General features: G+C 34.0%; 1 long non-coding RNA gene across 1 annotated transcript; it reads left to right on the top strand.

The window, feature by feature from the left end:
- The first annotated feature begins 9,015 nt into the window (after positions 1–9,015).
- LOC131062812 (uncharacterized) lies at positions 9,016–12,203 on the top strand. The gene is made up of 2 exons (XR_009110963.1): positions 9,016–10,186; positions 11,663–12,203. It is a non-coding gene; the product is annotated as an uncharacterized LOC131062812 (long non-coding RNA).
- The last annotated feature ends 237 nt before the right edge of the window (positions 12,204–12,440 follow it).

Here is a 12,440-nt window from a genome sequence, read left to right as displayed (position 1 = left end):
GTTATTCTAGATTAATTCTTAATAAAAAGAGGCTAGATGTATTGATGAAATATGAGCATAAATGAGATACTAAAAGCTTGCATGGATCCTCAAAATGGAGGAAGGAGAGCTCTATTTATAGGGCAATGGATGGCTAGGATTGAAAGAGTTAATCAAGGGTCAAGTTTGAAAGTTGGCAATCCATGTTTACAATTTTCACCAATGAAATGGTGACAATTGTCAACATAAGACCAGTTGAGAGGAGAGGTTAGGAAGCATTAAATGCTTGAGAAGACCTCATGGTTACCCTAGGGGGTAAGGGTTAAGGTTAGGTTAAGATTATCCATTGGATAAAGCTTTTACCCAAAGGATAAACTCTTGTGCAAGGGTTAAAGGGATAACCATGGTCAAAGCAATGAATGCTTGAAGAGACCCCTGGGTTAGATGTGGGTTGAGTTTAGAGAAAGTCTCTAATCATGCTGGAGGGTTGAGTTAACCATTAATGGTTTGGAAGACTTTCAAAGTTAAGTTGGTGAAGCCTTTAATGGTTTTCAAAGACTTTGAGGGTTTGAGAAGTGACTTCCCCTTGCTTAGGGATGTGACAATATTTAGGAAATGGGTTAGGTTAATTTAGAAGTGATTAGAAGAGTCTAGAAGGGGGTTTAGGAGGCAAGTGGGAGATGTAGGATTTTGCAAGTGGATGAGGAATAAAAGGATTTAATTAAAATAAAATGTTTTATTTCAATTTAGTTGTATTTTGGGAATTTGAATAAATTAGATTTATTCAATTTGGGGTAAACTTTTAATTAAATATAAATTTAATTAAAAGTAGAGAGAAGGGGTTTAATTGAATAAATGGTTTAATCAATTAAATGACATAAGTGATTTTAACTAAGTAAATTGAATAATTTACTTAATAAAATAGAAGAATGTAGGCAATTTAATTTAGATTTAACTAAATAGAGGAATGAACATAAAATATTCATTTTAGGAATATGGTCATTTTTATACGTCTACATTATTCACCCAACATTCAAAGCGATTTCAGAGCGATTCAGAGCGACCTAGTGCAATCAGAAGTTATTCAGAGGCGGTCAGATTTCTTCTTGAACGATCACACCGACATCTGGAAGGATTTGTTAGAGGTTTTCAATGGAAGCATTTTAAAGGTATTTTTCTTGAATCATGGAATTTGGATCATCTTCTGCTCCTAGTTTTGTTGCAAATCCAACTGTAGTAGAAGTTAAGGACCACCCCAGGTCAATTTTCAAAAGGTATCCACATGTGGCTACCAAGGAAGATTTGGTTGGAGCATTTTCTCACGTCCCAGAGGTAGTGGTATATGTGGAAGATGTTAAGGCCTATATTCATTTTCATATAGAGGACTTAGGCACTTCAGAGATCAAGGGGATGTATATGAATGAACTCATGGGAGAATCTGGTAAAATCAAACCAGTATATCAACACATCGAAGATCTAGGGTTCACTGATATTCTGGATATTCCAGAGTTTGAGGATGAGATTGTCAGATATGTACTGAGCAGAGTACATGGGGAATTCATATGGCTGGACTGACCCTACAAAATCACTAAGGAAGCCATTCGAGCAATTACTGGTTTGCCATCAACAGAGCAATATCCGAATAAGAAAGTATCAAATGACTTTGTAAGGAAGATCATTGGCGCCACATCAAACAAGAGATTGATGAAGGTGAGCACCATCACCGACACCGACATCAAATTTGGAAGCATGATCATAGGCTACAAGGTAACTCGGTCTAACTGACTGAATTCAGTTTCCAGTTCATGTATTTTGGCCGCTTATAGGATGATGAGAGAAAATATCAAGTTAGATCTTTGTAACTGGATGCTTGAGGAGTTATTGATCAATTTAGGAAAGATTAAAGGTGAGAAGAAGGGTACATTCCGGTATGGAAATCTGTTAGTATGCTTAATGTTATACTTTTTGAATGATACTCCCAGTTCTAGAAGGAAGAAATGGGCTTTTGACATCCCGGTAGGAAGACAACTTAAGAAATCAATTGTTACATTGGGAAGTCTTAGAGATGATAAGGTATGGGGTTACTTCAAGGCTTTTTCAGAAATCTATGAGGACTAGAATAAGGATACCTAAGCAAATAGTAGAGAAATACTCTACCGACATTTGTTTCATGGTTAAGAAGGATGTGACTCTCATGGAGGCAGTCAAGCCCCGAAAGATTTGGATAGAGGAAATGGGATATGAGGTGGATGTATTAATTCCTGATGCATATGCAAAAATTCTACTTGATGCAGATATAGATGAAGCAGAAAAACCTTGTGGAACAACACAACAAAAGACTCTTGAGGTTGAAACTATGCTCAACCGAAAGAAGAGAGAAAAACAAGAAGGTAAGGCAAGCAAGTTTGTACAGGAGGTTTCAAAGGACATTAAGGCACTCATTGATGTTGTCTTGAAGAAAGGGAGAAAGAGGAAGGACCCGGTAGTTCACATTGAACTTGTGACTACAAATTATGAGCCTAAAGATGAGACACCACTAGCATTCAAAAGGGTTGTGAGGAAGAAACCAAAAGAACCTAAAGTGGAAGTAAAGAAACAACCGATTAGGAAGGTCACCATCAAATTATCGGTACAAAAGTAGGCACCCAAGGCTACACCATCAACTGCATTTGGTACTACCAGAAGGAGAAGGAAGAGTGACATTGATTTGGCACTAGAGACTGGTAATGTATCAATTATTCTACCTAAGACTTGTGCTGAAATTGTAGATGAAATAACTAAGGATGGGATGCAGAAAAATGTTAAGTCTTATTATAATACATTTGAAGATGATGAACTGAGAGAGGTAGAGGAAGAAATTCTTATATGTTTAGATATCTATAAGAAAGCATTAATTGAAATAGAAAATCAAATACCAACAGAGCTATACAACATGTTAGATGCTAGAAGGTTATATGCAATACAAGAAGATTAACACATTAAGATGCAAGAACTTTTAGGTATATGTGTTGCTATAACTCCAAATGAGATGGAGAAGACAATTGAGGCTGCAGATAGGAAGGTATTCAACAACAAACATAGAATAACTAGCCTAATGTTAGGAAGGATGAATGAGACAATAAAGGAAACACAAAAGGGTTGGATAAATTTTTTGGGAGAGAATAGAGGATTCTTCACTTCGCCAGAGACAAAGACTGATGTTGTAGATACACCGGTTGAAGGGAAAGGTAAAGGAATTATGGGTACTCCACCCTCAGTTTTGAAGAATATCAAGATAGTGGAAATTGAACCACCAGTTAACACAAATGTACAGACAAATACAGGGACACCGGTTGATGCAGAGAAAAATGTACAGGATAATAACATTAAGGATACTTGTCCTCTGGATACTAATGTACAGGTTGAGGATATTGATCCTATAGAGGAACCGACAGTTGCACAGACTGTACCAAGTGGTGAAGCCACCGGTGCAAGTGAAGAGGCAATAAAAGTTAAATCACCAGAAAAACTAAGGGAGTCTGGTAGGGAACCAGTTGCTGGCACATCATTATTGACAATTGACACTTCTCTAGTGGAAAAGAAAAACATCATAGAGATGAGTCCCACATAATTGATGATGATGATTGCTTAGAAACTGATGAATGAGGGAACCATAGACAAAGGGATTATAGATCAATCCATAACTGTTTTGCACAGATTGGTCCCAAAATGTAAGATTGAGAATGAAGCAAGCCCTTCCGACAAGCTTAAGATAATAACATAACACATCTCTAAAGATTTTCAATCATTACAACAGATCTCTAACCAGCTAGCACTTGAAAAATTCACTTTGGCTAAGAGAGCGCTTTTGATAAGATCATTGACAGAGAAAAGAAAAGATTGAGGAGAAGTTAATTTTGGTAGAAAATTCTTTGAAACAAGGTACTAATATATACAGGGTATGTTGCAATACAAAGATTCTTACAACAAAAGTAGATGAAAAGATAAAAGAGGTACATGACAAAATTGCTAGTATTGCTAACTCTTTTGATGGACTAACTTCACTGACCACATCTATTGATGGACAAATTTTGACCTTAGAGAATCAAATATTTTCTCTTGAAAAGGAAAGAGATAAGATCATTCGAAGAGCCATAAGTCTCAGAGGTTTGGTGAGTCCAAGATTGGATTCACTTGGTGTACATAAGAGGGAATGCATGGATATGCTTGGTAAGCCCACATCGGCAAAAGTTAATGAGAAAGAATCACTTGCATATTTATTGAGTGGACTTGTATCTATCTCCGACACATTCAAAACCGGTTGGGATACTTATGTGGAATTATTAGAGAAAGATTACCCGAAAATCTTGAAATTGGTCAAGCTCCAGTAAGACATTTTTGGAGATATTCAGTGTACAATTATTATTCTTTCACATTCTTTTTACAATTTTTGGGCATTGATGTCAAAGAGAGAGTAGTATACATGTGAAAAAGAATGAAGGGTTGTATACATTAGGGGGATTTACAATTTTTTTGGGGTATTGGAGCATTTTGCATATTCACCTCAGGGGGAGCAGGGCAGGATGAAACCGACAGTTGAAACCATGACCATTTTTCACATGAGTGTTGCCATCAATGCCAAAGGGAGAGATCGTTGGCAATTGACACTCTACTAGGTTGGTTTCATTATGTTTTCAATGATGGCAACATGATTTTGGGTTTTGAATTCATATAGAGTACCGACAGGAACTTCACAGACTCTACATCGACACTGACATCGACACCAGTAGGATAGAAGATTTCTTTGGTCATCGACAATGTAGGCCAACATGGTATAGTAAAGGTCATCGGTATTGGAGGTCGACACATCTTGGATCTGACATTGGCAACTTGTTTTAATGCTTATTCATTTATGCTATGGATGACATATAAATATGATATTGTATATATCCTTGTAAGCTGACATAAGGCATAAATTTGTATAGGGTATATAGGGGAGATTGATTAGATCATTTTGCAAGAATGGGGAATTAGAGATATACATGTGGAATGGATATATATGAATGTAATGTAATGTGAAATATATTAGAGAGACTATGTATGTGAGGAATTCATTGTACAAGGGTTATTCCGGTATCGAGGTTTAGGGTTTTGATCGGAACAGACAGAGCTTAAACCAAAACTATATTCTGGCATTGGAGATGCTATACTAAGCAGTTCATACTTCTCCAGATTATTGTCTGGATTGTTATGTAGTCAGTGAGACTCCTATTGTGATGAGCAGTGTGCTCTAGGATGTAAGCCTTCCTGCAAGTGCAGGCCCATCATATATTGTAATATCTCTTCATATGGCCAGTGAATTAATATTGTGGGTCACAAATCCCACTGTGGGTTTTCCTCATTGAGGTTTTCCACGTATAAATCTGTGTGTTATGGTTCTCATTTATGTGTTTGGCTTATTGGTTGCATTACTTCTTTCAATTCTGTTTATACCGATATACTGGTTGGTGCATGTATATTTTGTTCAGGCTAAAATCTTCTATTCCGGTATAACACTGATTCACCCCCCCTCAGTCTCAGTATTATTGGTTTCCAACAATAAATATACAAGTCATGTTGTTTTTTATTTCTATTATTTATTGTCTTTTTTAGTTTATGATTAATTATAATTCTTAAAGTATATAAATAAATCAATTAATTATGAATTATAGAGAAGAAAAAATAAGTTTAGTTTCTAACTATTAAAAAATTAAAGTGATTTAAAAAATAAAAATAGAGTGGCCACAATACTATTTATCCTAACAACATATAAAGTAGTTGGAAAATGTCTCTCTACATTAACATATACCACTTTGAATTATAAGACAATTCCCTATAAATAATTTATTCTCAAATATTATTGGCATTCCTTTCCACAAGGCTTTCTCTATTTAGCCATCATGTATAATGTAAGTACTACAAATGTTACTATGATATTTGAATCTCTAAATAGGACCACTCATTCACCACAAACTCCTGATAAAAAATTAACAAAGACTAATAAAAATAGTTGGATTTTATCTTTAATTTGGAGATTATAGTTCAATTTGAAAAACTTGATATAAAAAAACATGAATTATTTTTTGAGGATTTACTATTTTTATCCTCCTATAATTAATCACCACTTTAGTTACATTTTATCATTGCATTTGCCAATTTATCAATTTGCATGAACTAAGACATAGTTTGTATGTGGAAATTAGATGGATCTTTGCATGTGTTTACAACCATCATCAAATTACTACCACAAAGATTTATCACCAACCATTTATAATGTGGGCATGTAATGGTTCAACATCATGGATGGTTTCAATTTGTAAATCTTATAGTAATTAAAGTAATGCTTTGTAAGCCTTTTCTATATCACATATATTGTTGATATACAATAAAATTGATATGCCTAACATAGTTCCCATTTGCACAAAATATTCCTTTTAACAAGTATAAAGATAAGATTAACATGGAATCAATTCCTAATAAGGATAATACCACTTATGTTTTAAAACAATTAAAAATCTATAATAATCATTTTGTTAATAATCGACTTGAACCTAGGTCTCTTGGTCACACCATGTATGAATGAACTAACTTATTCTAATCATAATATGTGTCGACAAATTAACTTAGCTTTGTCACACTGTGCTACAATAATTTTTTTAAGCTTGTAATTTCTAAATTGACATTTTCATTGAAAATTAACATAAGGCAATGAAACACAAAAAATCACATAATTATATCTAAATTATTAAAAAAATAAAAAAAACTCAATTGTAAAAGCTAGAAAACTTTTTCATCATAAAATTAGCTAAAATATAATTTAGTCTCATTTGGGCGAAGTTGGTCCACAGGACCTATGAGTATATCTAGTTGTAAAAAAATTTCTTGGTGCTTGATAATTTCCATTTAAGATTAAATATAGTAGGCTATGATGATAATTTATTTATGCGATTGATATTAATAAATAATATTAAAAGTATAATGATCTAAAAGTTGCATACACATGTCATTTTCTACTACGTTTTGGGCCCATCTTAATCAATGTGGTCATGCAATATTAAGTGTACAAATAACACATGTTTTTAGTTGGGTATGCATTCACGCACATTACTAGCTACATTCTTTCCCAAAGACCACTCCTCGTCCTTAGTTTCACCCCTTTCCTACCCTAGATCAAAGCTAACATCACAAAAGTGATCTCAATCAATTCCACAATCACAAAAATGACCCTCTTTGTTTTAAAATTCAAATTTTGATTTAGGGTCGACAAATCTATTCTTATGAATATTGAGTGCCAATTCAAGGCGGGAGATCATTTTTTTTGTGACTCATATTGTTGTATTTAAAGGTGTAGTCCTAGTTCATTTTAGTTCATCATTGATATCTCAATTCTTTGCATCCTAGAGTTATCATTTACTATTTGTACACATTATTGAGAACATCTTATTAGAATACATAAACTGGGAAAATATTTATATCATTTTGCATGTTTGAGTGTTGTCCCTGATCTTTTATTTATATGTTGAATTGTTATCCATAAATGGTTTGACATAAGACAATCAATTACTCATGTCATGTGCAAACTAACAAGTGTAAGAACCAATTTCCATGTGAGAATAAATAAAGAACATTAAGGGAAACCAAAATTGAAATCATGAAAATTATCAAAGGTTGAATTTGTAGGCACACATCGAATCCACATGTCAGATCATATTTACACTTGCATGATTGAATCCATAATTATAGAAGTGATCTAGAACAATAGACAAATCACTCATTAATTTCTAAGTATTTGTTTAGGAATCACTAATATTTATACATTATTAGTGAATCAACATTTGACATCCATCACAATTTTCTAGCTAAATACATTTATTGCTTTATTTGTTTTTAAGCATTTATTCATTTTAGTGTCATTTTATCTATTTGCCATTTCCAATTAGTACTAATATCGAGATTAAGTTCTAAATATTGATGGTATCTATTCATTTACCTTGGATATATGTAAATGGGATTTTAACCCCCCCTTTTAGATTAGGAGAATATTATTTCTTTTCATTTCATTTTGTTGAACCTCTCCTATCCTACACCCTCATAAGGTTTTATTTTCTAATTTTTGTTTTGTTGTAGAGATCTAAGAGTTGTTTATATCGCTTTTTCTTTCTATCTTTGCTTGTCTTATCATTTAGGGGATTATTTATGTCACAAGCTACTTATAACCCTATCTTTCTCTTACAAAGCAATTCTCATATAAAATTAATAAGACTAACCCCTACAATGATAATACGACATTTTCAAATAATTCTCATACTAAACACCATGTTGAGGATCACACATACCAAAAAGATTGTGATCATGATGCTTATATTGCTAAGCAAGTCCTCTCCCTTATGGGACAAATACATATTGATGCACTTATTCATGTTGAGTCTCCTTGACAATTAGCTACTACCTTACATGAGACTTTAGTGGGTGCTCCTTTTGGCACATTCAAATAGAATTGTCTATGCAACCAATGTAATAGTACCTTCAATTAAAGAGTTAGAGATTGGTCATATTATTTTTCATGCTATCTGGCTGCATAGACGACACTTGTTTCTAATGGTACATCTTCTTTTCCTTATACCTCATCCTCTTTCGATCCTTATTCCTTTTTGTTACCACTTCTATGACCTTTACCACCCATACAGAGAGAAAGACGAACATACGATAATTGAAATTTAGATCTCTAAAAGAAATACCCGCAATCTTGACACAACCTTACCAACCATTTGAATTATAAACCAAAGCCCATATATATCACTCCTAACATAACCCTTTCTTCCATCCTATCCCTAATATCACCACCACCTTTCCCACCTAATTTTCCACCCAACTCTACTACCCTTGTACATACTATCCTCACCTCTTAAATCTATGTTTCTCATTCCCGTCCTATAATTAATCATTATTTAAAATAATCAATACTTTTATCAATCTATTATATATGTAGCATCGAATTTATAATCCGTTTCTCCTGCGTGTTCAGCGGGTCTTCTCCTTTCTTTCTACAGTTCAATCCAATCATCCAGTTGGTTTATATATATCATTCTTTAAGCTATGGCTTCCGACAACTTATCTGCTCCAGTGCTCTTTCTGCTCTGTTGTATAGTTTCATTTCCTCCTAATCCTTCACGGAGGTGCTGTGTTACTATTGATCAAGTTTTATTTTGGAAAGCTAGGGTTCTGAGAAATTCTTCCTCAGATGCTTCCTTTTCTAATGAGGCCATTACCGAATCCTTTACTGATTCCTGTAGTTCTTCCTTTGTTGGAGCCCTAGCTAAAGCTTACTGTTAACAGGGCTGAAGCGAAGCCCTCTTTTGTGACTTTAGTTAAGGTGGCTGCTATCAAGATGGCGATTTTAGGGTTTACAGTCATGCTAACGCAGAAGCATCTGAATCATTAGCCAGCGATGTAGTGAAGAAATTTAATCCAATTTCTTGGACAAGTATATCATATCATTCATTAAGCTATGGCTTCGAACGACTCCTTTGCTCCAGTGCTCTTTCTGCTCTGTTGTATTGTTTCATTTCCTCCAAATCCTTCACGGATGCTCCGTGTTACTATTGATCAAGTTTTATTTTTGGAGAGCTAGGGTTCTGAGAAATTTTTCCTCAGATGCTTCCTTTGTAAGAGTGAAATTACTTAATCCACTCCTGATTCCTGTAGTTCTTCCTTCGTTACAGCCCTAGCTAAAGCTCTGTGTTAACGGGGCTGAAGCGAACCCCTCTTCTGTGATTTTAGGCAAGGTGGCAGCTCTAAAGACGGTGATTTTAGGGTTTACAGTCGTGCTAACGCAGAAGCATCTGAATCATTAGCCAGCGATGTAGTGAAGAAAGTTGATCCAATTTCTTGCACAAGGGTTTGACCTAATTCTGGTAAGATTGTGGAGTTTGGAGAGGAAGTTTCAGAGTCACATGGAGAGTATTTTCGTCTGCAAGTTACAGAATTTTTTGCCCTGGCTTAATTGATCTGTATATTTGGTCTTTGTGGAAAAAGGTTATTATCCTGGGAAAGGTTTTGTTTTTAAGTGATACTCACATATCCCAAGGACATGCAAACACTACAAGGGGCCCCTCGGTTGGCGACAAAGTCTTCATGGAGCTTAAACCCTGGTTTCAGAATGTGGTACTTTGCTTTTCCTTCACTTGAGGTTAGATTGACTAACCTTCATCTTTAGCTTTGGAGTATTTAGTTGTATTTTTCTATTGGAAATTTGACAAAAGGTTGGTAATATAATTTGGAAATAAAAGCTGGATTGTGAATTAGTGTGTTCAAATATAATTTATATCTACACACTGTACACAATTGGTGATTCTATAATTAAGACACATGATTATGTTTGGACACGATATTATCACATTTGGATACACAAGGATTGCCGTAGTTTAAGATATTTTTATGAACCACTATAGCTTATATTGACAATTTGAATTATTAGAGCACACTTTTATGATGTACACATATTGTTATAGTAAACTTTTTAAAGCATGATCGTTGCATTGTTATATTTTAGTCTTAGGATTATATTATTGTTTGTTGTTGCCATCTTATGTTTAGGTGTTTGGTATGTTTGTCGGCCTTTAGGACTTTCGAGGTTGTTCATACCTATAACTCATATCACCAACAATTGTGACACACCTTTATAAGTCCATTATAATTATATCATACCATTTAGAATGCATTTTAATAATCTTACACGACTAGATCTCTTGACCACATGATTTTATATTGCTATATCTATTCTAAAAGATTATCATTGATCCCTTACATTAAGCTTATATTATTATATCACGTCTTGATCCTATCATTTATTGTGCCTACATGGATATATCATTTCAATCTTATCTTGATCCTATACATTGTACCGTAATTACATGTATTGTTACACACACTATCATATTGATCCTACATTAGGACCATCATGCTTTTTCCCCTTATCATATTGAACTCTATGATCATATTAGATTATGCAAATCTATATCACTTGTATGATGATCATATTTGCTACATTTGGGGATTTGCACCATTATTGAGCCTCATATCATTAATCTCTTGACCATATTAGGCTTCATGCCCCTATTGAGCTTCACGCTATTGATATTGCCTTCTGCCTTTTATTGTACTTTCATGGGTTTTCTTTCCTATAGAGGCCCACATTACCATTATCTTAATCCTATATATCTTATTGATGTGTGCTCGTGCTCATAGATGCCACATCAGGTCCATTTATTACACTTTAATGGGTGTTTTTGGCCATTGAAAGCCACATTGCCATTATCATGTCCATGTTGGAGGTACAATAACCTTATCTTTGATTCTTTTCCTAGTCCACTAATATAGTTCTTATGATGTACTCTTGCCATATTTTAACAGTTGGATGATAATATATGCTTATATGCTTACAATTTGTTATAGATTTTTCACATGGCTATGATTATGATTATCTCATGATACATTTTAATATCAATCAATTCTTATATTGTCATATTTATTATTCATATATTGACTAAGATCACCTTTCCATCAATTGAAGGGGGCATGTGTGACCACTAAACTTCTCATTTTTGTATTTGATCTATCTTACAAGTTAGAAGCATCTCACAAATCTTTTCTCCTTGTCTTGTAGGAATTCATGGAAAATGCATGTGAAAGAAAATAACATGGAAGGTAAATCTTTATCCTTTATGGATTGCAAGTATATTTGTCCACAAGATATAACTTATGTATTCTTGAGAGCGAGCGTACTTAGAGATGCTTGATTCATAGTTAGAGATTCACTTGCACCTCAAAGTGGGGGCAAAATATAATGGTGAAAATCGTATTCTCAATGTATTCTTGGTTTTTTTTTTTTTCCTAACTTTGGGTTAATGTGGTCATATAGCTACAAATGACACATTGTTTATGGATAATTGGGCTTGCAAACCTAGCCTTGCTTGCATGTAGCCCTATGCGTATTGCTTATCCTTATGATTATATGCATGCAATCCCAATCCAATTGGATTATATGTCAAAGTTTCAATCATAATCCAACTTTGTTGGATATTGATCCAACTTGGCTATATGACCCATGTTTGCAATATTGATCATTTTAAATGTAAAATTTGAAGTAGAACATTTAGTAGACGGCCCCCCCATTACACTTTGGCCCCAAGTTAACTTTGCACGAATATTTTCAACTTGGCGTTATGTTTATCTACAAAGACATTCATTTACACTCATTTTGATCATGAAATGACAATGAAGTATCTTGGAATCTATTTATTCACAGTTACAATTAAATCAAAAAAAGAATCTAGCATTTTTAATCCCACTTATTCTAGCACATGTGAATTACCTAATAATCAATTTAAAATTCATGTTCGTGTTTGAATCAAATGCTATATGTCAAGGTATTTTTAAATTCT

The sequence above is a fragment of the Cryptomeria japonica genome, chromosome 9 (genome assembly GCF_030272615.1).
Source record: "Cryptomeria japonica chromosome 9, Sugi_1.0, whole genome shotgun sequence".
Lineage (NCBI taxonomy): Eukaryota > Viridiplantae > Streptophyta > Pinopsida > Cupressales > Cupressaceae > Cryptomeria > Cryptomeria japonica.
The sequence above is the reverse complement of the archived record's forward strand: the minus strand, read 5'-3'. Positions and strand labels throughout refer to the sequence as shown.